The following is a 13,594-nucleotide window of genomic DNA, read 5'->3' on the forward strand; positions in this document are numbered from 1 at the left end:
ACCTTTCAAGGTCCCTTCCAGTTCTAGGAGATGGGATATCTCCATTAATTATTATTATTATTATTATTATTAATCTGTACGGTCTATTGCAAGGATACCATTTGCTTCTAAGCATTTTGCTATATTAAAATCATTTTTTCTAAATAAGACATTTAATAAAAAACTTTTTTTTTTTTAACTCTCTTGCAGTGATTTGGTAAATACAACTCATATGTTTAAAATGCTTAAAATATTTTCAGTTTCTGTAAATTTCCTGCAACTGAAAATTTTTATTTAGAAAAATAGGGGAAAAAAGCCTATAACCCATAATTCTGTGCAGCTGTGAAAATTTAAATATATAAAAATAACTTACAAATAATAATCTATTGTTATCTAAAATAAAATCCTTGTTAATCAATAGTTAATGGGCCAATTCCAACAAAGATGGCACAGGGGTGTGAAGTACTCTTTTTCCTGTGTCAGTTAAAGCCATTGTACTCCAGGCCACAAAGGAGTGTTTTTCTTCCATTCTCTGCTGTGGTTTGTGTCATGGAGACTGTTTCAATATCCTTTATTTCTTCACAAAAATTAAACCAATGGAATCTTGTGAAGGGAGGTGCTGATTTTGTGCAGTTTAACGCCATCCTGGCAATGCTTACTTTTTGGACTGTGCCTCGCATTTTTATGTCTGCACAGGACCCATGCAGCCCCCATTCAGGTGGAGTTGTGACTGGTTTGCACAACCTGGTTGTGTAATTTTGGCCACCAGAGCCTGCCAACACAGTTTGTACTGATATAAGCAGGCAGGAAACTTATTCCATTGTATGTCTCCTGCACGTACCAGTAAGTGTAAAGCAATAGTCTTACATCTATCTCATGTTTAACTAAAAAGAGAAAAGCAGCGACAAATATTTATAGTTCTCAGATTTTCTTCTCCCAGATTCAGTAGAAGGGCCAGGCTGCAGGTAGAGTTCAGCTACTGCCTGCCTCTCATGTTATGTCTATACTGCAACTGGGAGGTGTGATTGCAGCACAGGTAGACATATGTAGGCTAGCTTTGATCTAACTATATCTGGCTTTGAACTAAAGCTAGTTTGAGTAATAATAGCACTGAAACCACAGCAGCACAGCTCATCCTCTCAAGTATGCAGCCAGGGTTTGCGGCAAGCAAGGCTGTCACATTTTCATTGCTATTGTTACTTGAGGTAGCTTTGACCTAGTTAGATCTAGCTAGCTTGGGTATGTCTACACATGCTGCAATCATACCTTCCAGTTGCAGTGTAGACACTCTCTCAGGACTGCTGGGATGTACCATGGGGAAGCTAGGGTAATGCTTCTCCTAAGATGCACTTCTGGTTTGGAGATGGGAGTTGTGTCTGGCAACAGATGGAGAAGCAAATCCGTCTTGGTCTTTGTCTATCTCACAGTCCTACTTGGCTGTAGAAAAGTGGGGGGGCTCATTTGGATCTCCACCTGAGATACTTTTCAGGTTGGGAAGGATGCCTGGCCAGATTGCAGATGAAAAAGCAACCCAAGCTCCCATCTCCCATCTAACATAGTGCTTCACATATTGTAAACACTGTAAATCAGTCCTGTGAGGGACTGTAGTTGATATTGAAATATTTATCCTATTTTATAGATGAGAAAACTGATAGAAAGTGCTAAAATAAATGAGTCAAATTTACATGTGAATCTAAAATTTACATTCTAACAGCTTACTCATTTAAAATCACAGTATAAATCTGTAGGCATAAAAATATATTTCTACTCTTCATATTTTTCATGTAAGAAAATCATGAAATAGAGAGAATTAAAGGTTTAAATTTACACTTTCACAACCTTTTTGTTTTGTCTGTTTTCTATACTGTGCATTACCACAAAGTAGAGAGGGACAGAAAAAATTGAAGACTGTGGCAAAGCTAAGTTGCTCAGGCTTCGGCTTCAGCCCCAGGTGGCAGGGCTCGTGATACTGGGCTTCAGCCCTGTACAGCGTCTTCGGCTTTTTTTCCCTGGGCCCCTGCAAGACTAACTCTGGCCCTGCTTGGCAGACTCCCTGAAAACTGCTCCCGCGGCCCCCACCCCACCTCCCCCAGGGACCCCGGACTCCTGGTTGAGAACCATTGATCTAGTTAATACTGCAGGCTAAGAACAGTCCGGAATGCAGTTACTTATGCGCTGGGAGGGCCAGTGTATTAATTGCTTTGGAGAGAACTGTAATGCAATGGGTGTTTAAGATCTCTCTTCTACCATCAGGAACTTGTAGGAAAGGCCCTTTTGTGAGTTAGGGTTGGGAGCAATCTAAATCTGCAGGATAAAAAATCAGAAAATCACTATAGTCTCTAGCCTTTTTTAGTTTAAATTAAGTGTAAAATATTTCCTTACTCTGCAGACTCTCATTCCAATAATTTTATGCAGACAAGTGTAAACGTAATAACAGCTGAAGTACTATAACGAGTATTAGCTTAGATAATAGATTAGATCCTGAAGTTCGGTATAGCGTTGCCCAGAGGTGTCCATGTAGTAAAAAAGAAGAGCGTGGCTTTTAGGGTAGACTGTCTAACAATGACTTTTTTGGGGGGGAAATATATTAAAATGACTGAACAAAAGTATTCTAGATCTTGGATCTACCTCAGCTGGGGGGATGAGGGGGTGGTATCTATATGACCTCTTGAGGTCCCTTCCAGCCCTATATTTCTATAATTGTATGTACAGTATATCTTGATGTTTTAAAATAAAGAGTAGTTTGTCTGGGTTGGTTTGGGGTCCATCCCAGCAAATATTTCTTCCCCTCAGAAGAGGAAAAATATGTAACGTAGCAATTTGTTAGCTCATTCCTTGTTGTGCAATACTAGTTAGATACCTTTTCCTCCATGGACAAGATGCTTATATGTCATGTTTTCAGGACAGTGATTCCTTCAGCTTATAACTTGGGTTCAGTATTGCTAGTCAGATCCCATTTGTTCTGTATTTGGGGAAGCCTGAATATGCAAAAAAGAGAAATTAATGCTGTTTTGCTTATTGCATCAACAAATTAGAACAATCTATGTAGAAGTGAATGGTGGAGAGGAAGCTGCTCTTGGTTGCTGCTGTCAGAGTAAGTTCAATATTGCATTGGATTGATGATTTTTAGAGAATCTGAACGGGCAGGTAAAAGATTCAAAAGGAAAGTAACTGGATGATGATTTGATATGTCTTATATTGGTGTTGCATCTACAGTTTTCTGAATTATTTTCATTGTGAACTATTTAAGTGTTTCTTTCCTATGCTTACTTTTCATTTCCTTTTTCAAAACCTCTGTTTTGAAGTTAGCTGCTAGAATAGAAAAATATTAACTCCGGCAAATGGCAAGTCATTGAGAGAGTAAATCTGGAACCTCACAATGTCATTTTGCTACTATTTTTCAAACCAACCATATGTAACACAGCATTTATAAATGTGCTCTTGTTTGTGCTTTTAGTTAGTATGGCATTGTTTTTAATAAGGTCAATAATATGTTAACGTATGTGGCTGAAACTATTTTTAATTTGACAATATTGGCTTGTCAACGTTTATAAGCAGTCTCTCTAAAAAACATAACTGCACCAAATCTGCTCAGTTCAACAACTGCAACAGTTTTCATCATGTGTAGATTGTGGGTCATATATGTAACTTATGTTGGTGTTTCTGCGGCTTTTGCTGTCAAAACCAAAACAATTTTATTAAAATGGTCAAGTGTGACATTGGCAGTATGGGGATTTGGTGTTGGATAATAAACCAGCTTGTCCTATTTTAATAGTGATTGAACAGTTAAGACACTTCCTGTGTGACCAGTTATTTTATGTAGAGTGACCAGATGTCCCGATTTTATAGGGACAGTCCCAATATTTGGGGCTTTTTCTTATATAGGCTCCTATTACCCTCCACCTCCTGTCCCAATTTTTCACACTTGCTGTCTGGTCAGCCTCATCTTATGTCTTAAACAGATTACGTTTTTAGTGGCTCACTAGTAAAAAGCTGGTTAGATTAATTTCCACCTCCACAAAATTCCCACACCTTTGCCAAAGAACTTGGTTTCCAAGGTTTGTCAGAACACCAAACTGTCTGCTTATTATTGAATCATTAGTAGTGTCTCTTTAGTTGAGCTTTTCGCTAAAAATTCTTTATTTCTCATGGCAGTGACTGAATAGTCTCCACATTTAACACAATACTGTTCTGAGGTCAACTGAGTTGTTTTTATGGCAATTTTTGGATAAAATATTAACTCTGTCTTCCGTAGAAAATAAGAACATATTAGCTTTTAAAATTGGGCTTTGAGAAGTCTCGCTTTCATTTGACCACTAAAGAACCACAGCCACCTCCAACTCAAAACTTAACATACATGTACTTTATCACATCACTGACATATTTCACGTTATAAATTTTACAGTTAGAAAGAAAGTTATTCTTGTTGATCATTACCTTTTTTGTTGCTAAGATGTCAGTATGTACCATGTACTTAGGAGACAGGCTTGCAGCCTTAAGAATGTATCTGCACATTCTCCATCTGGTGGATCTCTTTATATGTCTGCAAAAGCCTTCAAATAAATAGGAGGAGGGGAGTAAGAAATTTAAAATGGGGATGGGGTGATTATCTACAGGGATGATCCTGTATGACCACAATTCAGCATATACTTTGTTAATCACACGTTTATGTACTTTGCTAAATTGGAGTCTATGTGAGCAATCTTTAGTCAGAATACCTATTCTGCCAAAGAAATGCAGACTACAGCTCAGTAGTAGACCTGAGGAACTATGGGAGCATGTTTTTTTTGGGTCTGTTTTGGTTTTTTGCAGTCCCACTGCCGTCCACCAAAACAGCAATATTCACCCTCTCTCGTTCTTAAAACTCCATTAGAACAGTTATCCCACTTATAGCCATTTTGGAGCAGTTGTGGTGATAGCATATCAGTATTTGACTTTGACGCTGCACTTGAAGATGAATGACTGGTTTCCAGGCAGACCTGCTTTTGAAGTTATATTGTATGCTGAGACACTGCCCAAGCACCCATGAGAGCACCAATAATGAATATGAGGCGCATAACCTCAGTTTTAAGGGAGCATACTGTAAAAGACAGAATATTTTCCATTTTTGTGCCGTCTTATGATCGGTGTCTCCTCTCCAGCACATTAAGGAGGCAGAAACCTATTTTGGCTGTGTGATGTCACTAACGTGCCCCTCGGCTGTGCCCCTGGGCTATGCCCCAAGGCTGGAATTTGGCCTACAGCCAAAGGTTAGTGAACACCAGTGGGTGCTAGACCTTGAATAGCACTAACTGTACTGTTGTTAACATTATCAGCAGATAATCTATGGACTGAAGGTGAGTGGACTAAATTAGTCTTTCTCTTAGAGATCATCCCCTCAGCTCTAGATAATAATTCATAATTGAGTCAATTCCTGGTACTAGTTGAAGCGATTCCTGGTAAATCTTGCTTCTAAATATCTCAGTGCTGCTCTTCAGTCTCTAATGCTAAATATATGACACTTTCCATGAACTCTGCATTCACTTGATGAAAACAAAAAGTCTTTGAATGATAATGCTTTGCACTTCCAAAGCACCTTCCACCTGAGTCTGAGTTTCATAAATATCATTTGAATTAGGCTTCCTTGACCCCATGTAGCAACTAGATAATATTATCCCCTATTTATAGATCAGGAAACTGAAACTACTGAGATGTGACACAGGAAGAGCTGTGTTCAAGGAGGGAATAGAATCCTCTATCATGACTCCCAGTCCTGTGAAATAACTGTAAGATATTGCAGTTGTTTACTGTACTTTAAACTTTGAAAGAGTGACTAAGGCCTTGTCTACACTACAGAGTTTTGCTGACAAGTTATGCTGCTTTAATTAAACTGCTGTTGCACGCCCACACTATGCTCCTTATATTAGCAGAGTGAATCCACACTAGCAGCTCTTGCATCAACACAGAGAGCAATGCACTGTGGGTAGCTATCCCACTGTGCAATCCCACTGTGCAACTGTGTTTTGGGAAGGGTTTGCAATGCCTCATGGGGCAGGTACAGTCACAGGATGCAGGTTTCTCAATCCCATCATTCCATGGGCATCTGAGTTGCTTTTCAACTGAAGTTTGGGGGTGGGGGGGAAGAATGTGACAGAGTGTGTGTGTGTGTGTGGGGAGTAGAGACAGAAACAGTGTGAGGATAATTCCCTCCCCCCATCAGCCCCTGGTTCTGCAGGGCACAGCAGTCCCCCTGTCCTCTCCCTGCGCAGCAGCAGCCTGCTCTGCCTGCCAGTGGTTTTGTTGTGATTCCCTCTGAGATCTCCTACAGCCTCCTCAGTTGCTGGGAGTGGCATCCCCAGCAGCTCTGTGAGCTCTCCACCCTAAGGAATGTCAAAGCTTCCCAGAGCTTTGAAAGGAGAGGGGTGCATGCCTACATAGCTAGACGCAGGGCAGCTGAGTTCATCAGCCACTGCCTCCCTCCCTGGCTCTGCACAGCACAGCAGTCCCCTCTTACCTCCCTGCTCCACAGCAGCAGCAGCCTGCCTGCCACTGTGTTCCTAGTGCCAGGAAGAGCAGGAGGATTCCACCTCAATGACTTTCTCTTTGCTGCCAGATGCTCAGCTGTCAGAACTTCCTGGCACTTTGAAAGGGGAGGGGCGCATGCCTGCAGGGCAGCTGAGTTCAAAACAGTGAGCAGAGCGGTCACTGCGGGCATTGTGGGATACTGGGGGAGACCAGTTCTGGCAATAAAACGAACGGCAACGTTTACAATGATGCTTTGTTGCTTTAACTTTGCCACAAAAAGCTTTATGCCTCTCATCGAGGTTGTTTTATTTTGTTGGCTAAACAGCAGTGTTTGGCCGCCAAAAGTAACTTCTGTAGTGTGTACACCTCCACGTGTTTTGTCGGTAAAAGCTGCCTTTTGCTGCCAAAACTGTGTAGTGTAGACAAAGCTTAAGCATTCCAGTCGACAGTGAGAAGTAGAGAACAGAATACTTAGCATTTAGGACACTAAGTTTGTCCTAGTAGTTTGAAAGTAGTCATTGAGCAAAATTGTTTAGGGGATGTCGAGTCAGTTATTCCGTCCTCTGCAGTGAGGATGATAGCGCAGGTTTCTGCAGGCAGAAATGAAATAAGATTTTATGGATCCCTTTCATTTAACAGCAAAGATACCTGAAATCTGCCAATATAATCTTTGCCTTTACATTCTAACTACAGTCATGGACACCTAGAATTAAACCTGTTTGCCAGGGAATTTCCTTTCTTTGCAAGATGAAGTTCATAGAATGACACTCAATGCGTGTTTAAAAAAACTGCTCCCTTCATGCAAGACAAGTTGGATTTTAAAACTGTAGTATTGTAAGAATAGTGCATGATCCATTGTTTCTTTGACAGAGAATCATCTGAAAGAATACAAAATCTAGCATTCACATTTAACAGAGCTAGGGAAAAAACAGTTTGTCTGGAATCTGATAGCTATAATGTTAGAGACCTGTGGTTATAAATTAACTTTTTAGAGCAGTTATTTATAATGCCTATCAAACCATCCTGTGCAGTAAGTTTCTTATCATTGTCTTGCAAGATGTTTATGCACAGTGAAATGATAGAATGGAAAATGTTAGCTTTCTTTGTGTCTCCTTTGTGAGTTTCTTTGTATTGAAAGGCTCTGAAGTTCAAATATATCTGTTGTAATTAAAAAGCATTTTCATGCCTTATTCATACAATATGAACATGAATGTTTACAGTATAAAATTAATTCTATTTTCTGCTGTTTTGTGGACATGAAAACAATAAAACAAAGACATTAGAGCATGATTTTTAACTGCTTTTTAAATAAATGTTTGGAAATGTTGTAACTTTGTCATTTAAAATTGTCAGGTTTTAAATGAAAAATTTTGCCTGCTCTGTTTTAAACTAAACTTTAATAGTATTAACTCAGAAAATGTATTATAGATTACTATTTTTAGGCTCAGTCTTCTGATAAGTGGGTAAATATCAGAGCTTATCCCTGAGCTTTATAGAGGATATATCAAAATAGCCCAAGGGGTTGCCATTTAGTCAACAAAGTAGCTACCAAGCAATTTATTTATGACAAAAGAATGGATATGGACAGGAACCTTCCCCCGCCACACTCTCTCATGCACATAGTAATGGAAATGGTATTTTTAGAAAGGTCAGAAATGCATGCAAGTTAGCCATACAAAAAGAGTTAAGAAGTAAATCTGTTTCTACCAAAGACAATGGAAGATTAGAGTATGGGACAGTGTTACCAGTTTGTTGTGCAGTTCTTTATTATGCACTTGGTACCTAGATGTCACATTGAGTGGTGCGTTAGAAATACCTCGACAGGATACTATTGGATTTTAAATGCTTTCAGATATTGTTTACATTTTTATCAAATAGGAATTAATGGTTTTATTCCATCCCATCTCTCTTTCCTTCTCGTACTACTTTGGAGAATTAGTGAAGGGAAAGGGCACTGGGTTCACCCTTTTGAACTAGTTCCCAAGCTGTGCTCAGTTTATACATTCTTGCAAGATCATAGAAATAGGGAAACAATGCTATTTACCACCCAGGAACAGCAGAAAATACTATTATGAGACGGGTACATAGAATTATAGAAATGTAGGACTGGAAGGGACCTCAAGAGGTCTTCTAGTCCAGTTCCTTGAATTCAAGGCAGGACTAAGTATTCTCTAGACCATCCCTGACAAGTGTCTTTGATTTGTGAAGTCTGAACAGCACTCTAAAAACAGGCGAAGGTAAACATTGCTAATTTTAAAAAAGGCTAAAGTTCCTAAACCAGATCTTCCCAGTAGTATGTAATTGCTACTTAATTGCACAGAAGAGTTAATCATCAGTGTCAAATAGAAAGGAGAGAGGTAGAGATTTGGGTGGGGGCTAGTTCCTGTGGGATGTGGAAGAGATGAGAGAGATCTCATAGAATAGGGTCAGAGGTTTGTGGCCTGAAATAATGTGGAAGAACAGAGGGAAATATAGGATGGCAAACACTGAGCTGAGAGAGGAAGTGAGAAGGAAGCTAAGGAACTGGCATCAGGACAAGAATGGAGATGGTGAAATGAAGAAAAGAGAAGACAGGATGGATATGAGGTAGAGAGAGAGAAAATGGGGAAGGAAAAAGAACCTTTCTGAAGCACAAGGCTGCTCGGCGCTCCTAGCAGGCAGTCTGCTTCCATCTAATGCCCAGTGCTGGGCTGTTTTATATATGTCAAAACTGATTCATAAATACTCGTGGAAACAGAATAACTTTAATCATACTATTTTAATTTTGTTCAGTCCCAAAATAATAGTACATGAGCATACGCCTTGCCTTAAAACAAATTTGAAAATATCCTGCTTCCTTGTACATTCAAACAAGAACTAGTGCCCTACTCCTGTTGGTACAGAATCAAAGTGGATCACTCTTTGGTAAGAGCAGGTATGGGTAAAATAGCAGCTTCTACTAAAAAATGCTCATTTATAGAGATAGTGAATGACATTTCTGCATACTGTTTTAAAAATTGACTTATTCTATATAATATTACTTACATAAATTCATAAAGATCATTAGTTAGATTGCAAATTGAAGCATTCAAAAGTCAGTGCCAAATTTAGTCACCCTGCCATCTTAACGCTCTGCTCTTTTGTGAGGCCATTCTGTGCACAGAATGAGTCATGGAGCTTGGGGAAACTGGTGGAGGGGGAGAAAGAGTACATGCTCCTGTAAGTAAAGATTGTTTCGTAATGCACGTACACAAGGGATCAGAATTAAGATTACACTGATAACCATAAATGTGGCATTTCCTAACTTTTAAGTGGTTGACTTGGCAACCTAAATTAACATGCATAGAGTTCAAAGCCAGAAGGAACCACTAGGTCAACTACTCTAACCTGTCTATCACCGACTTTTAAATTTTAACCAGTTACCCTGTATTGAGCCCAATAATTTGTGTTTGGCTAAAGCATATCTTCCAGAGGCCATCCAATCTTGATTTGAAGACATCAAGAGATGGAGCATCTACCATTCCCCTTGTTAGTTTGCATTTGTATGTAGTAAAACACATTTTGTTTGCATGGGCCCAGCTTAACAAGATATCCAGAATGCTCTGCATGACTGCCCTGTTCTCATCATTATTTATCATCTGCCAATTTGATTGCCAATCATTGCCAATTGTGACATATGCAAATCTTATCAGCAGAGTTTATATTTACTTCCAGATTATGGATAAAAATATTGAACAGCATCAGGTTTAGTCCTTTCAGAACCCCACTAGAAACATCTCCATTTGATTATGGTTCCCCACTGATGACTGCCGTACTTTCTGAGCTTTCAGTTAGCCAGTTCTTAATCAATTTAACATGTACTCTATTCACTACTCTGAAATCTACTGATATTGTCTACTAATTTTTTTTATCAGAATGTCATATAGTAAAAAGTCAATGCCTTACACTTAGACTTTTGGATTGGATTACATCTGCGGCGTTATCTTGGTCATCCAAACTTGTAATCTTATCAAAGAATGAAATCAGGTTTGTTTGAAGAGACTTTTTTCTATAAAAACATGTTTACTAGTATAATGGAGAGAGGCTGGGGACAGGCATTTGTACCTGATGGTATGGGCCCCCCTTTGAGGGCCTGAAATACCAATTCCTATCCTTTCATTCTTTATCAGTTGAATCCCATATCAATTTTTCCTTTTATTTTTCCCAGGATTGATGTCAGGCTAACTAGTGTTACCTGAGTTATCCTGTTTGCCCTTTTCCTACAGTCTTCTCTAATTTCTCCAGTATAACAAGACTTATTAAAAATGAACGTCAGTAGGTCAGAGATCTACTGAGCCAGCTCTTTTAGTACTCTTGGGTGCAGATTAGCCAGACCTGCTGACTTAAAACTGTTTGTCCCTAGTAGATGTTAAACTACTTTTTCAAGTGATGGTCCCTGTTGTATTTCACATGCGTCCACAGCCAGAGAATTTGAAAGTAGTAGTGTCTGTTGGTCCGCACATGTGCCCTTGCTTCGCCTCATGGTTCATCCAAGGCGATAAAGGGTGGGGGTGGGCTGACAGCATCTCCAGTTCCTTCTCACTGCTGCATGATCAGAGTTGAAGCTACTAGTATCTTCCATCTCTGACGCACTTGGAAAAATGTTTAGAATTGTATATAGTTAGTTTTCTTCTAGTCTTTACTGTTTTTTATGTAGTTTTAGTTTTTAGTAATAGTTTCAGTAGAACTGAGACTTTGGGGGAATCTGTTTCAGTTCCTCCCCATCCCAGTACCCACACACAGGTACTGGACTATGCTGAAGACACCAATATTTAAAATCTACACCACCTGCCCACATTCTTTCTTGATCAACAAGCACCAAAGCTACCTCTATTGCTTGGGAGAAGCCCAGATTTCATCCAGGTGTAGTATCTGCCAGTCCTTCCCGAACCATACCTGAGAAGACTGGGCTCTCCGCCTTAAAAAGCACTTCATGAGAGCTGCCATGAGGCCTCAGTCAGATCCAGGCCAGGGGAACCCCCCCTGCCCCCCTCCCAACCCCCCTGGGTACACTGGCCTTAGACATCCAGGAGTGCACCTCAGGCTACAGAGATAGTCTGGCTCTGATGGTACCACCGCTACGAGCCTAGTGCCATGACCTAGTCAGGAGGCAAGGAAGCATGCGCATAAACATGGCAGTAAGTCTTCCTCCAAACCGAAAAAGGACAATGCACCTTCCACAAGTTCCAGCCATGGATGCACAAACATGACAAGAAACCATGCAGACCGGTGAATCCTCCAGTATAGAGCTGAGCACACCCTCAATGTCTGCCTCCCTTAAACCAAAGGATCCATCAGTTCTGGGACAGTCTTCCATTCTGGCGCCGGTTCTGGCTATGGAAGGAGTACCATTAATGCCAGGCAGATTAGAGAAAGCACTGGAGTCACGTGAACAGTTCACCTTAGGAGAACTGAGATCTCCATGCCTCCTTCTGCCATCCATGCCTAGGAAGGTCTGATTGCCTATCCAGGACCTACCACAGTGAAGTCACACTTCAACTCATCATCCTATGGTTTACACACACACTCCCACCGGCTCCGATGGTACAGCCACTAGAACCAGGATCTGAATGATCATCTGAGGATTCCAATGGAGTACAAGGGCTGCCTATTCCCTACCGCCGCTCTGGGTATCCAAAGGGACCACCAGAGTACACTCCTATCCAGCAGCAGGGAAGTCACTGATTTCCCATACCATGGAGTCCTCCACAGCATCTGCTGGATCCGTCCTGCTGGTCCTATTGGGAATCCTGGCCTCAATACTCACCCTCGGAACCCGCCCATTCAGCAAGGGAGACTTCGCCACTATCCCCGCTTAGGGTGTCCTCCAACAGGTGCTCCGAACCAGTTATGGAGGATGAACCGCTCAGTCCGAGTCACTGTTTGAGCTGGTTGGATCAGTTGGCATCGTTGATCAGTAGAGGTAGCGAGGAATAAAGGATGTCCTCTCCAGATGCTGCAATGACTTCGGCTTCCCTTTCATCCCCAGATGACTTTCGGCAGTTCCAAGAACTTCTGCAAAGGATGGCAGACAACCTTCATATTCCACTGGAGGAAGTACAAGACAAGCAGCTCAGTTCCTGGACATCCTTCATTCCTCGATACTGAGCAGGGTTGCTCTACTGATCAACTATGCCCATCTCCAAGCAGCTCAAACAGTGTCTTGGCCTAAGTGGTTCATCTTCCATAACTGGTTTGGAGCAGTTTGGCATACCCTGGCCACTTGCACGCCTACCCCCAAGGGGGCAGAGAAGAGGGACTACATACTGCCTAAAGGGTCTGAGTTTCTTTTCTCACACATCCCCACCCAATTCCTTTCTGGTGAAAGCAACAACAGAATGGTTCAGATAGCATCACCTGCTCTCCACCCTGACAGATGAGGGCAAATGCATAGACCTGCTGGGACACAAGGTCTTCTCATCAGCTAATCTCCAATTTCGAACTACCAAGCCTTGTTGGCCAAACACGACTTTATCAACAAATTGGGGAACTTTACTGAAAAAACTGCCTCAGCAAGATGGAGCCTGTTTCCAGTTTATCCTGGAGGAGGGCAAGCTGTTGGCGAGGACAGCACTTCAGTCAGCTATAGACGCGATGGATACTTCTTAATACTTTATGGGTACAGATATTGTCACACGGAGGGAATCGTGGCTTCACTCATCTAGTTTCCTCAGGGAGGTGCAAAATACCATTGAGGACCTCCCATTCGATGAGTTGCACCTGTTTAATCAGAAGACCGATTCCCTCCACTCCCTCAAGGATTCCAGAGCCACACTTGGATTGCTGAGTACCTATACAGCTGCCCACCCAAGTGGAAATTTTACCACCCACCACCTACACAACGGTTCAGGACTCCTCAGTTCTTCCACCAAAGACCATGTGAACCACCTCACAAGCACCAAAAGGCCCAATGGTCCTGCCCTCCTGGCTCTCCTTTGCAGCCTTCATCATCACACGTTCAAACCTCTCAAAACTATATTTCTGAAAGCCACTAGAGAGCCGTCAACCACTGTTCCTACTGCCGCTTCAGGGGGTATCTAGAACTCTTTTTTTTATCAGCTTAGAGAGCAATAATAATGGACAAGTGGGTCCT

General features: G+C 41.3%; 1 protein-coding gene across 4 annotated transcripts in view; it reads left to right on the forward strand.

Annotated features, from left to right (window-relative positions):
* The window catches only part of STXBP5 (syntaxin binding protein 5), a 179,381-nt gene that overhangs the window by 72,055 nt on the left and 93,732 nt on the right, over positions 1-13,594 (forward strand). The window lies entirely within an intron of this gene.

This window comes from Emys orbicularis, chromosome 3 (genome assembly GCF_028017835.1).
Source record: "Emys orbicularis isolate rEmyOrb1 chromosome 3, rEmyOrb1.hap1, whole genome shotgun sequence".
NCBI lineage: Eukaryota > Metazoa > Chordata > Testudines > Emydidae > Emys > Emys orbicularis.